Consider the following 20,139-nt stretch of genomic DNA (forward strand, 5'->3'; position numbering starts at 1 on the left):
CTTTCCACTCAAAGTCCTTTGCCAAAGAAGGACTCAGCCCTGCAACTTACTCAGATGAATCTTCCTCTGTACTAAAGGAGCAAAATAATAAATCGTAAAAATGTCAACTGGTACTGTTTTAATGATCTAGATATTGCAGGCCTTTGGCCATAGTTGTGCTCTCTTTTAATAAGATTACTGTTGGAGGAAGGTCTGTTTGTGTGAGCAAAGATTTCAGGATTTGGAAGCAAAATCTGTATATATTTATTATTGTCTCTCTCATTTAGTCCTAATGGCGTAAAGGGTATCTGACTTTTTTTCCCCTTAATGTGTCACTGGTGTCCTTCATGGTTTGTTTATTTTATTGATTGTGCCATGCTTATTTCTAGTTCTCCGTCACTTGAGTGGTTTAGGAGTATGGAAAAAAAGCAGTGAGTTCAAAGTGGAATCTCTAATTTAATTCTAGCTTTTATGCCCTTTAGTCACAAACACACATCTGCCAGCATCCCCCACCTCCAAACCTGACAATTTCTGGGAGATTTCTCAGCTTCCTTCTTGAAATCACATTTGTAGGAAAATATGACACCCTCTCATTAAGGAAAGGCATTTCCTTAAAGGCTGCAGTACAGCTTTTACTGCTGAATATGTTCAGAAGTGAGGATGATGGTACGACTTTTACTCTTAACACTTATCTAGAAGGGAGCTGCTGCTTCTGCAAACCCCCATGCTGAACCCTGTGGTTTTTCTCTAGATGTCTAACAGCTCTTTCCGCTTCCTTACTACACGCATCCTTTGGGCCACTACTTCAACATGCATTACCCACATTATCCAGAAGCTCCTGTTTACAGATGTTAGATGTTAACACATCTTGTTCCTGTGTTGGTACTAGGCTTATGGCAGTAAACTGTCCCTCTGAGTCTGAGTGGGGATGTCTGTACGGCTAAACAGAAGGGATGGGAGGTAATCTGGAGTACCCCCTGCTCTGCTGAGCCGATGACTCCCTGGCTCTGTTTTGGCCTTCTTCAGCTAGCTCAACCCAGAGTAAGTTTATGGGAGAGAGGACTAGTCTTGGGTAATGCAGACATGAGCTGAGCCATGCCACATGACAAAACAATGAGACTCGGGCTGTCTTTCATTTAGCAGTGTAAATGTAACCACTCTTGACGTCACCACAGAAGATGCAAAATGACAAGAAACTTGCTTCACGGGTCTAAAGATCTAACATTAATGTTTCTGTTGTACTGACCTCAAAAAAGGTAAAAATTTATTGCCATAATACAATTTTTAATGCTTGAAGTTTCTGAATGAAGTACACAAAAGTAAATGTATCCTATCATGAACTGCCTTTCCATTACTGCGTAAGTGCATAAGTAAATTCTGTTAAAAAGCTGACTACTTAAGTTTTTTTCATTATTTCATACTGTGCAGCAGACAGTTCACATTATCTAACCACAACCCCATTCTTCTTCTTTTGAAATCAATATCCCAAAATTATGTAACATCAGAACCTGCAAAGAATACTCCAAATAATTAGATCATATTGCTTGTCCCAATAACTGCAGCATCATCAAGCATCCTTCCAAAGGACTTAAGATTTGAAAAGGGACCAAAGATGTAAGATGATTCTAGATCTGAGAAGGAAGAAGTGTCTCTGTCAACACTGGGATGTCACAAACATAGGACTTGTGTGAGAGGCACAGTCCTTTTGCATCCTTTTAGCTTCAGGAAGCAGCAGAACAATTAGTTGTTCCTAGTCTCCAACTGGTATGGGAGTGGGAGTCTGGACAGGACAAGACTCTCAGAGCTGCACAATGTGGCTTTTTCATAATGTATTTGGCAAACTCAAATGTTCTGTGGTATGAATCTAAGTTCTGTGGCTTTAATTGCATCTGATGGTGGCAGCTGAATATCTAATCATTTTGTAACTTCAAAGATAATGGCTTTCTCTTCCTGCAAACATTTATCTGAGGGGGATAATGTAAAATCCAAAAGTTAATGCTTGGCACAGACGGTGAGGCGGTAAGTCCTTGGCCTTTAATTTTTTTCCTTTTTCTTTTCATTTTTACAGCTATATTTATATATATTTCTCAGGACTTTTAAAAACTGCCATTCTGTCAGCTTCACTTCATTAAAAGCATGGCGGTCTGCCTAGGTCTTATCCAGAGTTAAAAGGAGTTTCTTTTCTTTTAAATTCAGCAAGCGTAGGACTATATCTGTTTTAAAAGCCCTTTCCAAATTAACAGGCTGAGATATTCAGAATACTTTGTCCAAATGTTTATCATTCAAACTGCTGATTCTGCATTAAAGCCAGACACCGCTGCCAAAACCCGAGCCATTGCAGCAAAAGCTGCATTTTATACCACTGCCTGAGTGATGTAGCCTGGATCAAATAATAGCAGCACTGATTCATGGCTGGGATTGTTATATCTTCATCCAGTGCTTCATGCTGAAAGCCAGAGCTGTCTTCATCCTGTCGATGGCCGTTCAGACATCATGTGAGTGGTGCTACCTAAGGAGATGTGTGGCTGCGGTTCATCTCTGAGATACTTCAGGCCATCCCTCCCCTGCAGTTTGTGGCCCTGATGTCCTTGTCAAGGGGCAGTGGGCCCTGGCGGGAGGTGATAGGGTGCCTTTGCATTTGTACATAGGGCATGAGGTTTTGTCTGTTCAGACCAAGAAGGATCTATTCACCATCAGCTTCTGAAGGAAGGAAAAAAATTTCCGGTGATATTTTAATTCTCTTTTATGCAGAGCTATTTTTAGATGGTGCTGCTGCCAGTCATGTCAAATGCTTCATGTCTTTTGAGTTTTCATTGAACTGCATAATAAGCGTTTCAGCTCCCCAGCACATAATGGCAGTATTATTTGCTGAAAGTCTTATTATTTCAAGTGGCCTCTTATCTTAAGATCAATTCATTAGTTCTGGCCTCTGAAGTTTAAGAGGAAACAATTGCAGTTGCTAAAATAAAATAAATTTTTTTTCAGTAATACTTGTTTTCTCTAATATCAGGTTCTAAAGTCTATTTTAAGACTGATGAAGCAGATGATCTATATTTCAAGGCTGCAATCTGGCTTCTGACATCCACAGCTGATGTTAAACTGGGCAAGAGAACTGGGCTATTATTGAAGGAAATGTAGTACCTTTTCTGTTATTTGGATTATCTTTTTAGTCTGAGAGCGCAAACCACTTTTTACCTCAGGTGCTCATGGAAAGCCAACAACAATGACAGCTATGAGGAGAGGTCTCTTATGTTCCTGTTAGCCCTGTTCTACACTGCTACCTCCCATAGTCGCTAGTCTAGGGGCTAGTCCTCACACACAGGGGGTGGCCTAAGGCCCAGTGTGTGTCCCAAAACCCACCCATGAAGTACTGCTGTGGCTCTGTCACTGCTGGCAGCCAAACTTGCTGGGGGATGGAACTCAGGTGCATGGACATGAGACATCAGATGGACACATGAGAGCAGAATAGGATCAAGTCAGCTGATTGGACTACGGTGTAGAAGCTGAGCAGCCACAGTTTGACTGTTTTTATCTATCTATCTGTCTATCTATCTATCTATCTAGATATTATAGCTCTTTGTATATATATTTATATAATTGTATAAGCCTAAAAATTAGATTTCTGAGGGCACTAGGCACTTTAAGTACAAAGATTTAAACAGTTCACTGTTGCTAGAAGTTTCAATGACAGAATTTTCACATCCACCCAGCGCACAGGGAGTGCTGCTCAGTACCACATCCAGCCATCCACCCTCGTCTTTCTGCAAAATATCCTGTCAGCTCTTAGAGGTGTGAAACAAATACAATTCTGTAGTCATTTATATAGAAATTAAACTTTCAAAAAGTATAGAAATCAATAGTTTTGCCTCATGCAAGTATCATTTCACTATCCTGCTTTGCTTTGTTCTGACAGTACTCCTGTCTGCGCCTTTCTGCACTGGGGGAGCTGGTCTCCAGAAAGCTTAGTTCATTAGCTCTCTTATAGCCTCCAATTAGGACCACTGGCCAGGGTGGCTCAAGGCATCCTCGTCTGGACTGGCTGTACAAACAGCAGCCTGCAAAACATTTGATATGGCAGAAAGACTGTATATTACTTTGTCATAGTCCTGATTTGGGTATGTTTCCTGCTTCCTTGACAATAACGGTATTTTTGACTAGTCTTGCCCTGACATCAGAGACTTTGATTGAAACCAGTTATTTTTTCATGACTAAGCACACAGAGGTTATTCAAGAATCCATTCACTTAGTTGACTTTAACTAAGTAATTATGTGTTAATCAGAAGTGACTCACACCTTTGAAATTGCATGTTCTAGAAAGTTGTGTTTTGGACCACTTCTGTAGAAGACTGGTTTAGAAAAATGCTTCATTGCTGTTGGGTTCTCATTGGGCATAGGGCCTAAAGTTGTTGTACAAGCAGGAAGACAGTCTTCACCAGCCACCATGTATGAAGTTATGTGAGAACTAGAGGAAGACTGTAGTCTAAAATCCTGGAAATATTCCATCCTAAGGCTTTAATGAGGACCAATATAAAACTACTGGTATTTTCATTGTAGCTCTACAGAGCCATTTACTCCCCACACTGGCAGGGCTTTATATAGCTCCACAGTGCCTGCTGACTGATTCTGAGAGCAGAAAGTTTTTCAAAACATGCTGGTCCCAATAAAGAGAGACCGTGGCTTTTACAATACAAGCTGAATACAGGTTATAAAGCATTTTTAAGGATAAGGAAGCAGGTAGTTGCGTGCATGTGTTTTCTTGTTCAGCAGAACATTTCTGTTATTACAATGCCTTCTTCTCCAGAGCACCTGAAGGTGACAGTTAATTTTCTGATCTGAACTATTGCCATATAGTTTGCTTTGTAGAAAACATACGAAAAGCTGGAATCATAGAATAATTGTCTTTAGTGAGTGTTCAGTAGAGATGGCCACAATCAATTTAAAGTGAATCAAAAATACACCACCCATTTTTTAAAAGTATTCCTTATTGACTATGTAGCAGCTGGAAAACTATAGCGAGTTTTAATTATCTTCAGAAAACAAAAAGCTCTTGCCAACACATGCTGGTTATTATCAGCAGCTGCTGTATGCTGACATACTCTTCCAGCTCATATGAGGCTCAGCTGTCTTAAACAATCATTGTAAAATGTAAAATAGATTTATAGTGATGATCATTTCTTGTTAAATACTTAACTACTGATGTAATTCGTACTGAATTTAGGTTCATGTCTTTGTTTAAGCTTTAATAAAATTGCAGAAAACCACGATTAATGTTTCATTTAAGAGGTGCAAAAAGCATGCAACAGGAATTTAAAATATTGAACTGTGGTGCTTTTTTAACAATTCATTAAAAAGAATCAAATTCCCTGTTGTCATGGTTTTAGCATTTGTATAAATGTAAAATTTGACTTTGTGCCTTTGAGTAACAATTACAACTTTATCACAATAAAAAAGATACAAATTAATTTACTGATTTAAACAGAAATCTTTATCTTTTACATGTCATCCTATCAGTAGAAGAGATCTTTATGGCAGTGGCTGTTGTCAAATCAGATGCTGCAATTTTGTTTATTGCATAATTTAGTACAGTTTGTTTTTTAATGACATTAATATGCTCTTCAGGATCTGAGACACCAAGAAATGTATGCAACATTTATGCTTCAGTGTCCTGTAGAAAGGCACATAGGTATGACAGATTCTTTTTCAATATATCTAGAGCTTGCATCTTCTCCAAACTGGAACACTTGTGATTAATTCAATTTTATGTTACCTTATATTCTCCATGATTTCTTTTAATTTTGCACTGACAAAGTACAGAAGGTATCAGGAAATCTCTAAAATATTTTGTTTAGTCATTGGCACCAAGGCAATTTTAGACCCTTTCTTGTTGACGTGAGTGACTGACTAAGGTTTGACAATTTCTATTCTGAAGCTTAACCTGGAGGGAAGAGTGACATTCAGCAGATTGGACTCTTAACATTTTAAGGAGTTCTTCAATATGGATTAAAAACATGCATGAAACTCCGCATAATTGTATTTTACTGAAAAGATTATTGACTTTTGGACTTTCACCCAATCTGTTCTTTAATCAAATTACAATCTACTGAAATACAGTTCAAACTGTAGTTTTAAGTAGGACTCAGATGCCATTCACTCCTAGAAAACAGGGGGTATACATATAGTTACATACTGTCTTCACATCAGCTATGTAAGGGACCTTTTTCTTTGCCCAGAGTTCAGATCATAGAATCATAGAATGGTTTGGGTTGGAAGGGACCTTAAAGATCATCTAGTTCCAACCCCCCTGACATGGGCAGAGACACCTTCCACTAAATCAGCTTGTTCAAAGCCCCATCCAACCTGGCCTTGAACACTTCCACGGAGGGGGCATCCACAACCTCTCTGGGCAACCTGTTCCAGTGCCTCACCACCCTCACAGTGAAGAATTTCTTCCTTACATCTAATCTAAATCTACCCTCTTTCAGTTTAAAACTGTTACCCCTCATTCTGTCACTACACTCCCTGATAAAGAGTCCCTCCCCATCTTTTCTGTAGGCCCCCTTTAAGTACTGGAAGGCCACCATAAGGCCTCCCCGGAGTCTTCTCTTCTCTAGGCTGAACAACCCCAACTCTCTCAGCCTGTCCTTATAGGGGAGGTGCTTCAGCTCCCTGGTCATCTTTGTGGCCTCCTCTGGACTCGCTTCAACAGATCCATGTCCTTCTTATGCTGGGGGCTGCGGACCTGAACACAGTACTCCAGGTGGGGTCTCGTGAGAGCAGAGTAGTGGGGGAGAATCACCTTCCTTGACCTGCTGGCCACACTTCCCTTGATATGCAGCCCAGGATGCGGTTGGCTTTCTGGGCTGTGAGCACACATTGCTGGCTCATAGTCAGTTTTCCATCCACTAATAACCTCAAGTCCTTCTCTGCAGGGCTGCTCTCAATCCACTTATTGCCCAGCCTGTATTTGTACATGGGATTGCCTCAACCCATGTGCAGAACCTTGCACTTGGCCTTGTTGAACTTCATGAGGGTTGCACAGGCCCACCTCTCAAGCCTGTCCAGGTCCCTCTGGATGGCACATCCCTTCCCTCCAGCGTGTTGACCACACAACACAGCTTGGTGTCATCAGCAAAATTGCTGAGGCTGCACTCAATCCCACTGTCCATGTCACCAACAAAGGTGTTAAACAATGCTGGTCCCAACACCAACCCCTGAGGAACACCACTCGTCACTGCTCTCCACTTGGGTCAATGAGCCATTGACCGCAACTATTTGAGCGCAGCCATCTAGCTAATTCCTTATCCACTGAGTGGTCCGTCCATCAAATCCATGTCTCTGCAATTTAGAGACAAGGATGTCGTGCAAGATAGTGTCAAACGCTTTGCACAAGTCCGGGTAGATGATGTCAGTTTCTCTTCCATTATCCACCAACACTGTAGCCCCATCATAGAAGGCCACCAAATTCATCAGGCACGATTTGCCCTTAGTGAAGCCATGTTGGCTGTCACCAATCACCTCCTTATTTTCCATGTGCCCTAGCATAGTTTCCAGAAGGATTTTCTCCATGATATTGCTGGGGCACAGAGGTGAGACTGACTGGCCTGTAGTTCCCCAGGTCTTCTTTTCTACCATTTTTAAAAATGGGGGTTATGTTTCCCCTTTTGCAGTCAGTGGGAACTTCGCTGCACTGCCATGACTTCTCAATTATGATGGATAGTAGCTTAGCCACTTCATCCTCCAGTTCCCTCAGGACCTGCAGATGCATCTCATCAGGTCCCATGGACTTGTGCACCTTCAGATCCCTGAAGAGTTCCCAGCAAAGAACACTGTGCTGGAACAAAATAGCTCTAGTTTGCAGACGAATAATGTGGAGCATCACAGTAGCATCAGCAAGTGCAAGAAATACACATGGTTGTAGTCTGGTGTTCAGAAACCATGACTGCTGGTTTGATAACAGTCTACTTCACAGAAGCTTGTTAAAACCTGCACAACTTCAATGAATAAGACCCTCCCAGGCATCAAGACCGAAGACTTTACAGAATCACAGAATAATTTAGATTGGAAGAGACACTGGGGGTTCATCAAGTCTAACCCCTGTTCAGAGCAGGGATAGCCAGATCAGGTTTTGCAGGGCCTTGTCAGGTTTAGTTCTGAGTATCTCCAAGGACTGGTATACCACAACTTCTCTGGGCAACTTGTGCTAGTATTTGACCACACTCATGGTGAATTTTCTTTTCCCTTATATCTAATTGGGTTTACAATGCTGCAACTTGTTTCCATTGCATTTCATCCTACAGCTGCGTAACTCTAAAAAGAGTGGCTCCACTTTCCTGTTAAGTAGATGAAGCCAGGAATAAGCTCTCCTGGCCTTAGTCTTTTCTTCTTAAGGTTGAACACACCCAGCTCTGCTAGTCTTTCCTCCTATGTCAAGTGCTTCAGCCCTGTGACCATCCTGATGACCCTCTGCAGGGCTTGCTCTAGTATACCCATGACTTTCTTGTGCTGGGGAACCCCAAACTGAACAGAATAGTCTCACAAGTGTGGATTAAAGAGGAACAATCACTTACCTTGATCTGTTGACTACGTCCTTCCTAACATGTTAGCCCAGTATGAAGGTGGTCTCCTTGACCACAAGGGCACAGTGCCTACTCATGTTCAATTTGTTGTCCAACAGGACCCTAGAGTTCTTCTCTGCAAGGGTTGTCCCCGTCCAGTTAGCCCCAGCCTGCCTTGTTGCAGAGGGTTATTCCATCCCAGCTGCAGGACCTTACATTTACCTATTTTGAACAGTATGAAATTCCTGTCAGCCAATTTCTCCAGCCTATCAAGGTCACTTTGAAGAGCAGCCCTCCAACATATCAAACACTTCTCCACAGTTTGGTATCATCCACAAACTTGCTGGGAGTATACTTTGTTCCATCATCCAGGTAAGACTTTAAACAGTATCAGTGCAGTATGAAAGATGCTGCTAGTAACAAACCACCAGCTGGACTTTGAACTGCTGATCACAAACTGTAAGACTAGTGGTCCAACCAGTCGTCACCCACATTATCTATTGTTCACTTACCTGGTTTGGCTATAAGGATGCTATGGAAGACCAAGTCAAAGAGAAACCTACTTGTTCTGTCTGCTTCCCTAACAACCACCAGAGAACAACCCATTGGTCATAGTGTACTTAATACTATGTCTATGAATGACCCAAGTTCAAGATCTTGCCCACATTCCTATGGCCAAAGCAATGGTAAACCTTTTGCACTTGTAACTCTTGTCCTTTTCCATTTTATATAAATAATAACTATATGTCAGCACAGATAATTGAACCAGGACTTCCAACTTTGCTGATCTGTGCCACAAGCACTATGCTGCAAAGTCAATCTCTGTAGACCTTCCAGTTCTGTAAGGTACTCCATATTGTATCATAATTCATTGAATGAAACTAACCTGCAGTTCCCCTGCAGTCTTTAAGTACGAAAATAGGATGAAAACAGAGAAAAATAAATTGGCTCTACAGCCTTGTTTAGCTGTGATTTGTCTTGGTAAGCTGTTGATGTGTATTCAGTCAAGTCCAATGAGTTGATGCCATTTGAATTAAATTGTTTTATACCTGCCTGAGGAGGTGCAGATTAGTTTAAGAAAATATGGGGCAAAGGAGAGATACAGGGCGAGATAACAGGGGAGCGGCAGGTCTGTTTCACCCTTCCCATTGTTACTTCCCATGTACAGCGTGAGGTGGGGCCATGCCAGCAGAGCAGCTGAAGAAGCCACAACTGACATCAGATATAAGGCAAAGGAGGGGTAAGGAGGCACACAAGGTGGTTCACTGCTGTCCACCAAAAATATCCAGGGCTGCTGAATCAGAAGTTGTTTTTCATCCTGACTTCTGAGTCTTATTCTTGCCAGCAGCAATGGAGAGGTGTATTTAGACTGCCATTACCTATCCAGTATTACAAATATGACTCAGGTAAAGGAGAGCAAGTACATGCAGGTCTACTGCAGGGATGTACACATAAGAAAGTTAATCTGCATGGGTTTTTATTCCTATGAAAATGGAAGAGTTTTGAGATAAAAATAGGCATCTAGTTATTGTTACTTACCTTTTCTTTATATCCTCTGGGCTAATTCCTAACAGTAGAGGAAAAATAAAAATTCCAGATAACAAATGCATTTAAAAAATTACTTACTTATTCTTTCTAGCAAAGATTTAAAAGGCAATCACAGATTTCTTTTTTATGATTAGGATAACTGGTCTAGAAGAATTAGCTTAGCCAATAGTGTTTTTCACTATTGGTGGCTTTAATAATAAAGTCACTCAAGAAAGAAGACTCTCTCAAGTACTGGCTTAAAGGATTTTGACCTAGAAAAGCCTGAAGGACTTTAGATTGTAAGGAGTCCACTGTTACTCTGCATCTAGAAAACCTAGAAAACCTTATTAGAGTCTCCTCTTAATTGGAATGTTTTGTACCACATCAAAAACTAGAAACAGTTTCCACTGGCTAGCAGAAATAATTAAGTTTACCAGTTATTGTAAGTGGTGCTGTGTGTTTTCAAAGTAAAGTGTGACTTTAAAGATGTGTTTTTTGAACCTCCCTGACCCTCCTCCCCAGACCATTTGAAACCCTTGAGGTAAGCAGAAGTGACAGGTGTTCAGCACCCTTTGAAAACTCTGGTAGCAGCTCTGTAATGTGGGATCTGTAGCTGTTACTGCAATTTGAAGATGAGAAAATGGACACAGCAAAGCTCAGAGATTTTGATGGAGGATGTATGGTAACAGAGCAGCAAAGCCAGAGTTACAATTACAGATTCTCCCACGCTGTGTTCAAGTACACTAGATCACGCTGCCTTTCCAGAACAGAAGAACATACAAAAGGAATACTAGCACTAAAATAATACCATTTATTTCATGGGGCATTTCACCTACAGCTCTTTCCAGAGGAACTGGCAAAGATACCACTATGGCAGTAGCAAGGTGACAGATGTGACAGCTGTCAGACACATAACATCTCCTCATGTCAGTAAGATGGTACCAGTTGGGGCAGGTAGCTAGCATGGAGCACCCTGGGGGCAATCCCTGATGTTTTTTAAAAACTATGGCACGTAACACCTCTATCTTATAACTGAACTGAAACAATAGACAGAATTATCCCCATTAAACACCTGAACGAAGCTTCTTGTACTGACAGCTATATTAGCAATCTGAGTTTCAGTCTCAGAGTGAGCAGGGCAAGGGCTGGGGCTGGTTCCTGCAGCACTGGCTGTCACCTGGGTGCTGTTCTGGAGAAGCAAGCAGCTCACTGCTCAGACCCCTGCACTGGGCAGTGTCACTGGACACGTAATCCAGCTGAAATGCATGTTCTTGCCAAAAGGGGTGTTTTTGTCCCTGGCCACTTCCCTCTCTTAGATTGAGTCTGTTAAGAGTGCAACTGCAGGATGACTTGGATCGGGTCATTTGCAGAGAAGAAAATAAATGATTGCACTTGTATGGTTTTATTACAAGGGAGGTGGTAAGAACATGTAGCAAGGGATGGCACTGCTTCATTTAATGTCAATCATCAGCGTTACTGAATTAAAAGCAAAGTAAGACTGTAGCTACACAAGCAACCTAGACGCAGGCAGAAAAGCAACTCCTGTTGGATTTGTTTGCACATTTCTAATGTGTCCTTATTTCATAACTCAGCAGAATTACTTTAAATAGACATTTCAAAGTACCTTAGTTGGAAATCTAATTAAAACATAGGAAGATTATGCACAGAACAAATTTAAAATTTTTATTCCACATTCGTGTAGAAGAATTCAGAATAAAATCCTGTTTTTGTTTGGCTGGATTGTACTGCCTTTATTATCTGTGGTAAACTGATGTTTGCAACTCTCTTGATTACTATTGGAAAGCAGTGTTATTAAACAGGGTCTCTCATTCTTGACAAAAGTTCCCTAGAAACTGGCAGGGCTAAAGGATTTAAAGGTCTCATTCTGAAATGCAGATCGTACATTTTTATTAAGAATTTCCTCAAGGATATTGGAAATGTAAAGTTGACATTTCAAGGGAGATCAGTGCAAGCAGAGCACACAGTGCTGAGGCAGAGGAAAGCCAGATTCTCCTGGCATTATTCATAAAGAAAAGTATTGGGAGCTCATGTGAATCAGCAGGTAGGAGGTTGCAATGTTCTGGTAATATCATAGTGCTCTTGAGCATGCTTGGGAAATGCAGAGATTCCAACTAGGTCTAAGCTCTTGATTTAATTGCTTATCTTTCTACTAGTCTGATTTTTCTCCTCTGTTTGCTTTACTTTCTTGCCTTATCACTCTCTACCACAAGAAATAAAAACACAGATTTTGGCCCTGTATTTTGCATCTGCCTACAGAGATAACTTTCTGTAACTGCTATTTTCATTTTGGTATTTTCCTCTTCCTTATCACACTACACACATGCTACCTCTTCCAAATCTCCTTAGAAAGTATGCTAACAATGTGCTTTTACATGTTTGACAGAGCTCTAGTGTGCATAAGATCACTGATCAATAAAAAGAAGCTGTCTAAACAAAATCTTCATATTTATTTTTAGTTTATGTGCATTTTATTTCAGTGTGTATGCAGATTTTAATTTGGTTGCACAGAGTTTGCTTGTATGTTTGCTTGCCCTTTCACCCTTTTTTCTTCTTCTGCCTCCCTAGTCTGTAAATAAAATGAAATGGAAATATGCCCGTAAGCTGATCATATAAAAAAATCACAAATTTGGAATGTTTTCTTTATATATCCACTGTAGCTAAAAAATATGCAGTTTTATACTTTGGAGCCTACTTTGCTGCACATTTACAAATCAGAGATGAACACCTGTCTACAGACACACTCATGAGGAAAAATAACACGTTCCCAAGTTGGTGTCATCTGGGGAGGATGTAGTACAAATTCGCCAGCAGCTGGGAAAGCAGGACAGGGTGCAAGGCAGCACTGATAGAGCTTCCCTGACAAAGGGGAACTCAAGGTGAGCCTCTGGCAGTCCCTTTGGATGGCCGTGTGCTGTTCTGAGCAACAGCCTACAAGGACACTACCAGACAGGCAGCAGAAAAATTTTCTTGTTTTCTAGGGTTAGGGTGATTTACTTCAGTCAAGGTGTTCTCAGTTCTTTTTGCTTTAGACAAGTGTGGTTTCTTGTCCATAGCTTGTTCATGTGCCCTTGCCCTGAAGCGGTACAAGAAGTGATCATACCTGTAAGGAGTATGGCTGCTTGTGAACCACATGCAGTCACATCTTACTTTTGAGCGCATCCTCCCATAATGTTAGATATTCAGGCACTGTAATAACAAAAGCAGAATTAAAACTCACAGAAGGTAGACTGAATTAAGGACTCTAGTCTACCCCGTACATGTTCTAGGACACTTGCAGTAAGCAATGATTCAGCTATACAAACACAGCATCACAGAAAAGATGAAACACATCTATGGAAGAAATTCTCTACTGTTGACACTTTGCATATGAGGATTTTGGAAGCACTCCAGCAACAAGATATCCATCAGTCATCTGTTTCTTCCTCTCTCCTGCAAAGTTTATTGCCAATTCCACCTGTGAATGTCCCAGCTTGAACCCATGGAGGAGATCCTGCTCTGCCCTGTGGACACCCAAGGACACCACTCCAAGAGGTGTATCCTAGGGGGCTCTTAGCAGTTTGTCAGCTTGACCCCTTGGTAAATTGTGTGGCATTTATTATGGGGAACTGTGGCTGTCCCCACTGAGCTTTTGGGTAGTATGGTAATCGAAAGGCCTTTGGCTGTGCACACTCCTCTTTTCTGACCGTTGTAGCTATGGCCGGCTGTGGAGCTGGTGTGCAGAGATGGGTTGTTCTGCAGTGGGTTATGCCACCCTTGAAGTACGGTGTAGATACAGCGTAGGAGATATTTGTGGGGTATTACAAAATGGCTTGTGACCTGAGACAGGAATGGTGAGATCATGAGCATTGAATACTGACAGGACTGCCGTGTTGGCAGCTGTTGCCTGTTGCAATCCCTGTGGCACAGCTGCATGCAGACAGGAATGTCTGGCAGGGAGGGAGTACACCAGTGAGGGGATTACATGGTCATGGGGATTAAGACAACCAGGAATGCATTGAGTACTTTTGCATAAGGCTCTTGAGGTTAGCTAGAGGCAACCGTGCAGATGCAGGTTTTGAACATCATCCCAGCCCAGAAGTTAGTTGCCATCACTAAACTGTGACAGGTTTAAACAGTGGCTTTAAAGAGCACCTGCCTTGGTGTTAGAAGTCAATAAGCAGTGTCCCTGTGGAGATTTGAGAGGGGACCCAGGGATGATAAACATGTATGTAAGATAGTATTTGCCTCAAAATGAGTTAGTTTAGCTGAGTTGGGCTGGTGGTGGCATTATTTGTTTGCCTTGAGGAGCACATCAATAGAAAGGATTGCAGATGTAAGGTGGCCCCAAAAGCAGGTAGGAGAGGATCTGCTGGCAACATGCATGGTGCTGACATGACCAGGAGGTCTGGTATTTACCTGCTTGAGGAGAAGGAATCTCCTTTTGCTCTGAAGAGAATAAATACCTTTTCAGTGTCAGTGCTTGCAGTTATCTGCTGCTGTTGTTTATGAAGTTGCATCCTGGTATGACAGCAACCAGAGGAAGAAAAATGCATCACTGATTTGGTTGGTAGAGTGCACATTTGGCTGACTGAAGTCTAGATGGTGGTGGCTACAAAGCCTGTTAGGTGCCCTTGTGCTCAGTGTCTTTGAATGCACCCAGAAAGTGCAATTTTCATCACTGTAGCTGCTTGGTACCACTATAGTGAGGAGTGAAGTGCTGTGTGATGTTGCAGTTGTTTATTTTGACACGGTTAATGTGTCCCTATATGAGACTGATATATGACTAAAAGCTCTAGATACAGGTTTGTGCTTCTTCTTTCTCAACTAAACTCCCAGAGACTGGGGTAGTTCTGGGTCATAACATTTGATTAAAAAGTAAGCAAGCAGTAAAATACCAACATTTCAAGTGTTCTCATAGCAATTAAGTGGTACAGAATAGGCAAGAAAATTGGGAAGTGCAGTGTTCTTTGTAAGCTGAGCATCAAGCAGTGAGTGATAATGGAAGTGGAGTCTCCAGCAGGGATGCTGCCATCAAACACACCGTTTGTAGAGCCAGGAACTCCACATAAAAGCCTGGCCTAATTTGTCTGATCAAAGCTTCTTGTCAGATTCAAGTGCAGACTTTCTCCACCTAGGCTCTTTGTAGGACAATGTGTGTGTTGTGGGGGGAGTGTTCAATGGCCTGTTCAACTGGTGCCGAGTGCTATTTGTTTAATGCCAAACCTCCTGAGTGGCGTTAGATGTACTTGCCAATGTCAAATATCTTAATCTGAGCCCTAAATGCTGCGATAATACTTTTCTCAGATGCATTGTCAAAGTTAGGCAGCGTGTAAGTACAGCAAGGCTTGTGGCTTAGGGTATCTTAATAGTGAATATCATTGCATTGCATATTAACTGCCTCAGCAGTGTCCTTATTAAAAATTTAACTTGCTATTTCTACAGTAAACATGATGATGTTTGCTTAGCAATAGATAACACGAATTAGTTTGTGAACACCAGACCCAGTGAAGGCTTCTTTGTGGTGAGTTTGCACGACGGGGTTGAGCTTTGTACAGATTTTCTTTGGCTTAATAATGATTGAATTTGTGCTGTAGCCTTTTCTTTAGTGAGCCACTAAGAGGCTCTCTTTCCATTACCCTGCTGCTTATTTTCACAAAAGTTGTAAGAGTTTACTACCTTTGAGCCATATGCCTCTCTTTCGAATCAGCCAATTCTTTCAAAAGTTGCTGGGGAGGTGATGAGGAGCCTGACACAGGCAGACAGACCAGCACACAAAGCATGGTCGTGTGAGTGGCACTTCCTTAGGAAATCATGCTAAATATACATTGCACAAACAAATTCTTAGAGGAAGTCTTTGTGGACTAGATCTCTTTCATATAATTTTCTGCAAGTCTTAAATTAAAAATTGACTTCTAATAATAGTTAGAAGAGAATTTCAGCTTATATATAGGAACCTTCCCCCAGTTTTCAAATGCAGCATGAGAGAAAGCCCAAAACAAGGCCTGAAACACAGCAATGGTATTTGTTCAAGAGCCTATTCAGTTAAAGGAACCATCCAGCTGTGGCAGTGGGATCTGCTTAGAAACCTGCACCTAATGGACATGGACATCTGACTTGCCAGTTCACGGACCTCTTTTGAAATGCCATTATTTACATTTCATGGTGTCATATCTGTCCAGGAGCTCTGGCATTACTTGGGGAGTTCAAATCTGCTGACAGTGAGTAAGCCTCTTAAATCAGCCCATGTCAGCTCAAGGTACAGTGCTATTTGCATTGCAGCTGCAGCAGCAGGACCATTGCTCCAGGCTCTCAACAGACATTTGACAAAATAAACTTACTGCCTCAAAAAGCTTACAGCGGTGGCTCTAACCCTTATCTTTATGCACCACATGTAGTTCCACCCAAACAAAGGAGGTTATGTTGAGCAACTGGGTGAGTCATTGAAGGATCGAAGCTGAGTGTAGGCTTAGGGACAACAGTTGGTTACAACAGACGGGAGGAGCACATGCTAAGAAAGATATGACTATCAGCAATTGAAAACATAGCAAGGCCAGAGGCACATGACATGTACGTATGGCCTATGATGTGTACATATACAATGTTTCTTCCCCACTCAGTAATTAAAAAATTTAAAACACTGTCCAGTGGGAAATTTAGGTTTCTCACTTTAAAAAGTGGTAGATAATTGCATTAGGTGGTAAAATGAGGCTATCATATAACATTTGTCTCTACTTTGCCCTCTAGTTGGGACAAACGTACTCTTAGGTCATAAATACCAATGGACCTTAGTCATAATTGTATAGTTGCCTCATTGTGTTACTGTAATGCAGCAGGGTAGTCTTCATGACCATATAGAAAGCCCACACCCAGGGCTGACTGGGAGTGCCTAGTCCTGGACTGATAATCCTGCACGCACAGGTCACTGAGCGGCACTGTCAGTGCTCTTGGACATCTAAAAACCAGCCTGTTGCTGAAAAAAATCAGAAGTTGTTACATCCTGTATGCTTTTCATATGGCAGGTGACTGCCACAGCAAATGCACTGTATGTGAAGCATCTGATGTCCCTGGTTAGAGGCTGCAGTAAGCTGGGGCTTCTTTCCTGCCAGGGTCCTGTGTCAGGATGTAAGAGGCCTGTGCATTAGGTGGCACCACAGTGTACACTTTAAATCCTTTGGGCTGCTTACCCATTTGCTACCTCTGCACTTTCTGATTTATTAAGTAATGATACAACATAGTGGGACAGCTCCAGCAATACAGGGTTTCAGCATTAAGTCCATTTTGTAATAGTTTAATGCCTGGAAATTCATTTAAGATCTGCATCACTGCCAAGACTCAATCAGGACTGGAGATACTGGGCGTATTTACCCAAGCACAGTTTCTCAGGCAGAGGTAGCCCGCCACATCAGGTACATACAATATCTTTTCCTTACCCCTGCGATAAGCAGTTTCTTTCATTTGGTAACAACAGCTTAGTAAGATTGCAAAACCTGTACATGCCAGTCATCCCATTGCAGGGTAATTTCTAATGACCTGCCTCTCTGTTGTGCCTCATTCGTGGAAGAAGCCATCACACAGCTCATCAGAGTGAATTTAGCCCCATTTGTACTCATCTGTCAAGTGTCTGAGTTCTTGTTTAAGCATCTCGCTTATCACAGCGAGGAGGTACTAAAGGTTATTGTTGTCCTGTCTTTTTTAATTACAGCAGGACAGTATTTTAATAAACAGTGACAGAAGTAAACAAGTATCAGAATAGAAAATGAAGGATAGTATTATACCAGAGCTATTACTTAGCATCCCACAAATCAGTTGGTTGGTATCTATAATATGTTATTGCTGAAGACCTGCATTAACAATAGCCTTGTTTCCAAGGCTTTGATACATATATCCAGTCTTTGGTACCTTATTAATATTCACAGGATGAGAAATATAACCATGAATATCTATCTAGCAATAGACCATTGGGGAAAGACACAAAAGTATTGATTTCTATTTTACAGTGTTCAGTGATCATTAATTTCCCTACACCAGTTGCCATAATTAAATTAAGGCTCTCTCTCCTGAGTGTGAACAAATGATAGCATACCACACAGTCAGGGGTTTGATATGCAATGAATAAAACCAGATTTTTCACCCCAACTCCTACATTTTAGGGAAAGACTTTCCCTGTAACTCTTAACTGTCTTCATGTATATATATATATCAGGATGGGATCTGAATTGTTGAAAACTTGGGTAATTAATATTGTCTGACACAATGTGGTGACTGAGCACCTTTATGGGGCTTGGTGTCCCCAGGATCCAGATGCTGCTCAGGCCATCCGCACGCTGGGGCAGATGCAAGTACTCGGGGGCTCCTGAGGAGAGCCATAGGTGGTTGCAACTCTGGCAGAAAGGCCAGGAATGGAACTGAGTGTCTCAGATTCTACATTAGTTACTTGCTTCCAGTACTCTGTGTCTCTGGACTTTCCCACACTGACCCCAGTGAAAAAATCTGGCAGCTCAATGCCATTCTGCATTAATTTTATTTCTCCTTTCATTTCTTCATGTCTCTGAAACTGGATTTTCTTCTAACTTGGCATATTCCTTTGAGCTCAATGAGATCTGTGAAATATTTTTCTAATACTGAGCAATTCAGTATTAGATCTTTTTGGATGCATGTCCCAGGAAAATCATCTCATGTGAGTGTCTGATTTGAGAACAGGTAAACTGTTTGGATTTACATTTACATGCATGAAAATCACCTCTGGGCTCAGATTAAGCCCAGGAAGCGTCAGCCCCTAAGGCACTAGTTTGACAGAACTTCTAGGAAATGTAAATGAGGGTTAAGAACTGAATTTGTTGTTGAGCAATTATCTTCAAAGCAACTAATACTAACTAATCTTCTGCACAAAATGATGAAGTTCTCTTGTGTGGGAGAGACAGGCTGCAAAATCCTCTGGTAGCTGCAGTTGTGTGATATGCTCAGTCTTCAGCAATGGAAAAAAGGGCTGAGAATAGGCAGGACAGTAGTGTAGAACACTGGCTGGAGACTCAGGCTTTGTAGAAGTCTTTCCACCAAACTACTGAGTAAAGCAATGCCTAGTAGGAAGGGCTGCTGGGGCAGGCTGGGGGTGGTTCTTTGCTCTACAGAGACTGAGGATGTTATTCTCCAATGCCTTTGCCCCTCCCAGGATGATTTAATTCAGGTTTGAGCAAGTAGTGTCAGTGCCTAAGCTCATGTTCAGACTTGGGTCCAAATCTTTCTCAACCACTCTGCTGAACTGTTAGTGTGTAAAATGATACACTGGGGTTTCTGCCTTGCAGTACATTATTAGAAAGGAAGGGAGTGTCCTCTGCTCTCAAGAAGAAAGAGGCTTCCTTCATATTTTACTCTCACTGATGATTTATTACATCCAAAGAAATGCTTTTTCTTTTTAAGCCTTAGCTTTGGAAAATTATAATTCTGCATTTCCAAAGCCAATTTAGTTCTTGTGGTTTTCAGTTTAATAGACCAGCTATGTTAGGGATATCTCTCTGCAAGAAGTACTACTAATTTGAAAAATTTTGAATAAATCTTCCTGAAATTTTCTTTGAGTTTTGTGATAAAAAATACTAAATTTATATGAAAGGCAGGAATACAAAATGGGATGGTTATATGTCATTTAAATTACAATAGTATCAGTTAAATGTGTACTTGCTTTTTAAAGATAATAGAGTCCTGCTTCTTGCAAATTAGCTAATAGAAATTGTGTGATTAAGGAGCTAATGCAGTTTAAAACAGCTTTCTTGTTACAGTAAGCAGAAAACTAAATTTTGCTCTTGGTTTCACTTTACTGGATTCATCAGCAATTGGAAAGATGAAAACAAGCTGGTACCCAGCTCTATACCCATCCTGGGAATACAGTTGAGCACTCAGAATATGACAGATTCCTATTTATCACCAGAGGAAGAAAATTGTATCCATAAACCGTTTTTTACTGGAAGCAAAATCATACTTTGTTGCTCGATTTCAGTGTCTGTGGTTCTGGTCTCAGTGCTGCCCCCTTTCCTAGGCAGCTGGCATTCAATGATTTGTATGTTTCAATTAAGTTGCTATAAAA

At 41.3% G+C, this 20,139-nt stretch overlaps 1 protein-coding gene across 11 annotated transcripts in view; it reads left to right on the plus strand.

Moving 5' to 3' along the window:
• The window catches only part of STARD13 (StAR related lipid transfer domain containing 13), a 306,520-nt gene that overhangs the window by 190,826 nt on the left and 95,555 nt on the right, over window positions 1–20,139 (plus strand). The window contains exon 1 of one of the 11 annotated variants that reach the window (XM_074859846.1): window positions 15,572–15,582. The exons of the other annotated variants lie outside the window; for them this stretch is intronic. The gene's annotated coding sequence lies outside the window, so the exon portion shown is untranslated. Of the gene's footprint in view, window positions 1–15,571; window positions 15,583–20,139 lie in introns of those variants that run through there. 11 annotated transcript variants of the gene reach the window in all.

Source organism: Strix uralensis, chromosome 2 (genome assembly GCF_047716275.1).
Source record: "Strix uralensis isolate ZFMK-TIS-50842 chromosome 2, bStrUra1, whole genome shotgun sequence".
NCBI lineage: Eukaryota > Metazoa > Chordata > Aves > Strigiformes > Strigidae > Strix > Strix uralensis.